The sequence below is a fragment of the Gavialis gangeticus genome, unplaced genomic scaffold, assembly GCF_001723915.1.
Source record: "Gavialis gangeticus isolate Ggan-Ray unplaced genomic scaffold, GavGan_comp1, whole genome shotgun sequence".
Taxonomy (NCBI): domain Eukaryota; kingdom Metazoa; phylum Chordata; order Crocodylia; family Gavialidae; genus Gavialis; species Gavialis gangeticus.
The window spans coordinates 9,682,967-9,689,004 of NW_017728996.1; positions in this window are offsets into that span (position 1 = coordinate 9,682,967).

Here is a 6,038-nt window from a genome sequence, read left to right on the forward strand (position 1 = left end):
AACCGTTGATCCTCTGGATCATGGTGTATGCAGAAGAGGTGTAGTCAGGTGCCTGATGAATCCACTTATGGCTGACAAGCCCAATTCAGGAGTGACACAGCTTGTTACAAGTTTCACAGATCTATGCGTCATCTGAGTTGAAGTCCAAGTTTACAGCAAACTTCTTTCTTCTTTTTTGCTTTGCTTCCATCTTCTGAATCAAAGCAGCTTCCTGCTGTGCTGCACCCAGCACCAGATGTTTCCTCCTGATCAGAGCTGAACAGTAGGCCACCAGCTCTACCCATCAGTCAGACAGTCAGTGTGTGGTCATGCTAAGGTGAGGAGTCTGACAAAGATCTGCTTTATTCAGTGCTCAAATTCTACCTGCTCAGCATTATGTAACATGGGCCCAATAGGTTCTTACTGGTTCTTGTGAGACCCTCTGAAGCAACATGTCCCTCCAGCTACAGATCCAAATCCTGATCCCCATTCCCATCACCAGTGGACGATTTGTGTGAGCAAGGGAAGCAGGAGTCAGGAATGATTTTACTCTCATTTTTACACAGGTGTAAGTTGAAGATAATGCCATTGACTTCGATATCCCAATGAGTTCATGTCAGGGGAATTACTCCAAGTAAGATCAACTTAAGTGAGAGCAGAATTTTTCCTATGGCATCTTGTGTTTGAATGAAGCATTCTGTAGAGGAAAGAGAAAGAGACAAGGCTAAACCTTCATTCCAGATCTATCCGCTTGGTGCTACTCCAGTTGTTCAAGGCAGTTTTAAACAATATTTAATGGGCCCTGTGGGCTTCCAGGGGAATGAGTGAGATGTGTACTGGGTACCAGTGCCTATTTGTCCTGGGGCAGGGAAAAGCCCAGAATGTTCCTGTGTCCCAGCAACCATAAGTTTGTGAAGGCTGTGGGCACCTGATGCATTGCAGAGTCACCAGCTGCAAAGTGGCACAACTCCGACTGCACTAGCAAACCTATTTCTAGCATTTCCTAACTTTCAAGCACTTGACTTCTGAACCTAAATAAAGATCTTTGTAAACGGGGTGGCTTTTTGTGTGCCTTCCATGTATATGGATGATGCTTACACACACAGGGGGAAGGCGGTATTTCTCACTGATGCGTAACTCATCAACAGCTGAACTGATTTTGCTCACACTTTCTAAAAATTCAACCTGAGAGGGAGCCTGACAAATGCCAGCCTGCTAATTCCTGAGCAACTGGGAAAGATGACTTAGAATGGGAGCTTTATCTAATCTTAGCTGTAGTACGAGTTACCTGTAAAAAATGGTAGATTTTTTGGTCTGTCAGTGAGCTGCAGTGAGACCCTAGCAGTGAAACAGCCCCCTCGGGTGAACTCATGCTGTGCTATCTGACTTCAACTCTTGACCCATATCATAGTATCATAGTACTTAGGGTCAGAAGTACTAAACAGATCATCAGGTCCGACCCCCCAGCACAGTGCATGGTATCCCAGCAAAATCTCACAGTCCACAGGTCCACCAGCTGCATGTGGGAGAGAGACACCAGCTGTCAGCAGGGATGCACCATCAGGGTCACCGCCAGCCTCAGCTCCGTATGCACTGGCTCCAGCAGCAGTGGATCCAGGACTGAACCCTGTTACTGGATTGGCTTGTGCACTGGCTGGACTGCTGGTCACTGTGGCAGAGAAGCAGTGGCCTCACAGGTCTGGTGTGCAGAGGACTTTGTGCGCGAGTGGAAGAGGGTCACATATGAATGGGAAAGGGACTGGACATTCAGGGACACGCTCCTGACTCTCGAGGAAAGACACATTGCCTTCCCTGAGCATGGGCGACTGGTGCCTCCTGAGTCTGGGGGGGGGCCAGATTGCTTGGGGAGGGGGGACCCAGATGCTGATCACTGGCTGGGGGGTCCCCCAGCGGCCAATCGCTGACTGGGGGGGTGAGATGGTCCACAGCATCTGATCACTGAGCCAGCAGCAAAACTGGAAGTGTACTTTCAGCAGCACTTCCAGTTTCACGACTGGAGCTTCCAAAGGATGCACGGCTGATCACAGGGGGTACATGTGCACCCGCGTGCACCCCCTACGCATTGTCAATGCCCGAGAAAATGGTGAAGGTCCAGGAGCAGCAGGTTGCCATAGTGGCTGGGGCAATGGAGGCTGCAGAAAAAGACCATTGGGTGATATCCTAAGGGACTGAGAAGTAGCAGGGAAAATATTTTGCATCATCTATTTCTATGCTAGCAAGGGGTATTCATATGTTTAAAAAGGTTACTACTAGCTAGTGTCTGGTAAAGAGGTCAGTCTGCCTTGAAAGTGTCTTGGAAGCCAAAATAAAGTCTAGTCAGTCCTATGTAGAGAATAAGATCAGAGGCAGTGAAAGCAGTTGAGTTTCCCTCCCCAACTGGTGGCCCCAGAAAGCGGTGGCAAGTCTGCTGTTAATGCTAAAACATGGCCAAGTGTTTGCCTTGGGTAGATACATGTTTTGAGAGACCAGGGTCAATGGCTGTTTTAACTGTCTTCTTCATCCCTACTGCCACATTCCTTTAATTTTTCCACGTAAGTGGCATTTTAAAGAGGAGGTGCATATCCTGTCAACATTTTGCAGCCCACCCTAACTGGTAAAATGTGTGTGTTTCTTTACCTCTCTTTTTCTCTCTGCCTATCTTAGGGAATATAATGCACAAGCAGAAAGAGAAGAGCCATAAAACTTACCACAAACACAGAGAGGAGTGACTGTAATACCAGGACACAGAGAAGAGACTGAAACCAGGAGTCATTTTCTATCCTAGCAACCAGTCAATGAAGTCTTGAAACATGGTTTTGAACAGCATCAGAAATAAGAGCAGAGACTTTACATTAAGTAAGGGGTGGGGAAGATACAGTGCATAAGCCTTTGGAGAAAGTAAAGAGAAGTCAAAATAATCTCATGCTAAGTAGATGATGATGATGATTATATTTGAGTTACTGCTATCATTCCTAGCCACCAGGAAACCTAGTCAAGGATAAGGATGACACTGAACTCAGATCATTCTGACAGAATAAAAATTATGGTCCCTGCCCCAAAGTCTAGGTATCAAACACAATGTGAAAGGCAAACAAAAACTCATGGGATATAGAAGGGTAAGAGGATGGTGGAACTAAATAAAACAAGTTTAGGAGAAAAATGAAAGCATTATCTGACCAAATCAAGCCTAGGCATTCATTAAAAAGAGGACATGGTGGGTTAAACCAGCTCCCATAGGATACCTTCTCCTGGGTAGGTATAGTAGGAGGAATGGAGGCAACTTCCATAATGAAGGTTGTATAGTGGTCTCCATTCCAATCCCTGTTTTCAGCTCTTCATACATTTTTAAATAGTTATCCTTGGGGATGAATTATTTTCTATCCAAAAGGTTTTATTCTTCTAATAAAGTTTGTACATAAATGGTTTTGCTGATCAGAGGTACAAGAAAGAGGTACAATTCACTAGATACTTGCAAGGTCAGAATGTTGGTTTTTTTTAAATGTTATTTTATAAGACCCTTGGACTTTCCATCAAAAAAATGGCAGTCTTAAGGTTGCACTGTGAAGCATTCAAGAATCAGGAAATGATAGGGGTAATGTTATGCAGATTATTAGCTCTTTGGATCAGGAAACTTTTCCTTTTGCTCTCTGTTTGTACAGGACTCGGCAAATGTGGCAAATTCAAGTGCCACATTTGGTATTGCACAGAGATGATGTCAGTAACATAAGTAGAAAGCACACACTATATGGGCCAACACACTGTCCTACATATTAAACAGGATTGCACAGAGCAGGGGTGAAAATATGCTGCTATACATAGGTCGTCAAGTGCTGATCTAAATTACTTTAATAGTTTACTGCCTCATCTCTGACTGCCCTCAGAAAGATTATGCTGTTCACATATGGGAAGTTAATAGAGTTCCATAGATAATTAGCGTATCCCCTGGACTTGCACCTACTGAGATTTGTGCTAATGTTTGTAGGTAAATGCATGAGGGTTTGAAAAAAAATTGAAAAAAGGGGAATATTATTATTATAAGTCCAATATTAATGTACTTTACAAAAAAGATATATATATATATTGCAAAATATTGAAGAATATGCAATATAAAGGTCTTTTCCATCCTTAATATGACATCATGCCACAAATAGCAAGTATGTGAATCATTTAAGTCACTGTCACCTCCTAGAACTTCAACCCCCCAGTAAAATTTCATGTCAGAGTCCTGTCCTGTGCTGCTACATGTGACATGTAACCTGTTCCTAGTGAATTTGTATACATAAGAGAGAATATCCCAAATTCTGTATGAAGATGGAGAATTGATTGAATCTGAATTTTTCTTTGAAATGCAAATACTCCTTGGTCTTCCTGAATTATCATACACATGGGCCACTTGAAATTATCTATCATACATGGTACAGTGGCTGAATTCACTGTACAAATATGAGAGTTATTATATATCTGGCAACACTGATTTTGAGCATAACAAGAGCCTGCCCTGCTGCTACTGAAATCAAAATATCTCCCATTAACTTCAGTGATACAGGATTGAGCCTAAAGCGTCTATGCTGGAGATTTTCAAAATTTCCTAATGAAGCTAGACTTCCAATTTCCACTATTTAATGCCATAAAGATATCCTGGACCAGAATGACAATGAAAAAAATGGCATAAGCATGCAAGATCCAAACCAGACTACATGTATGTAGGGTAAACGGTAAAATAATATAATTAAGACTGTGTCATCATAAAACATGCAGACATGTTAGATATGCAAATTTAACACTGATATTGACTGGGTTGGGATGATGTAGCTGGGGATGGTCCTGCTTTGAGCAGGGTGTTGGATTAAATGACCTCCTGAGGTCCCTTCCAACCCTCATTTTCTATGACTCTATGACATTATTTTTCTTAACATAGCTTTTTTTATACAAGGTTATACCTAAGTCTCAAAGACCTCTGAGGTTTCTGTCTTATTAGACATCACCAACATTTGTATCATGCCAAAGTGTTGCAACAAATATGGGATCAATACAGATCAATATCTGCACAGCATGGCTGCTAGGAGGATCAGTGGATTAACAGGATATGGCCTATGCTCTTTTCTTCCTAAAACATAACGCTTTGCCATTTGAACTCAAGGAGAATCTCTCCTGTTATCAATGGGAGGCCCATCCCATGTAATGCCCTTTTTCTGGTTCTGTTAACAATAAGCACAGATCATCTAACTGCTCTTCATATTTTAATTTAATTGAAATTTTCAGTTTATGCATGTGGAATACCACTACAGACATGCATTCTTTCATGGTTTCTGCTCTCCAATGAACCAAACAGCTTGCGCACACACCTCTCCAAATCTTCCTTTTTCTCACTCTGTAGCCCCACAAGCAACATGCTTTGAGCTCACCTTTTTACGTTCCATTTTCAGCATCTACCACTGTGCAAGTAACAGAATAGCATTTAACTAAAGAGTAAAGGAAACACATTAAAAGGGGAAAGGAAGAGTAAAGGAAGCATATAAAGAGTAAAGGAAGCATATAACGTTCACTGCTATATATGTCTCTCTTCAGAATGCAGCCTGTTCCTCCTTATATTGACTCTTTCAGCAATTAAAAAAATCCATGTGTGCATTTTTTGTTTACAGCAGCTGCAAGAAATCAAAAGAAAGTTTCTGAGGGATGAGATTTAGAGTTACCCAGAAACTGAGGGTGCTGTTTGTATTTCCAATGGGATTTTTTTTAATTGCTCTCTTCAATTTTGTCAGCATTTTGTGTATTGGGGAGGCACTTGCAAGAAAGGTATAGGATACAGAGCAAGGGAAGAAGTAGAGTAGAACATACATCTGATTGTCCTGCATGGGACGTGGATTGCTTTTTGTGATAATTTTTTTAATGATTTTTTTCTTTGGATGAAGGACTTCATATTTTATTTTCAAGTTCTTGGCTTCTATTAGACAACTGAAACATCACTTTCACTTTTTCTTCCAGATCTCCCTCACTGAAACCAATGTTCGCAAACAGTGTAAGGCAGTGGTTCTCAACTATTCTAGACTTGAGCCCCC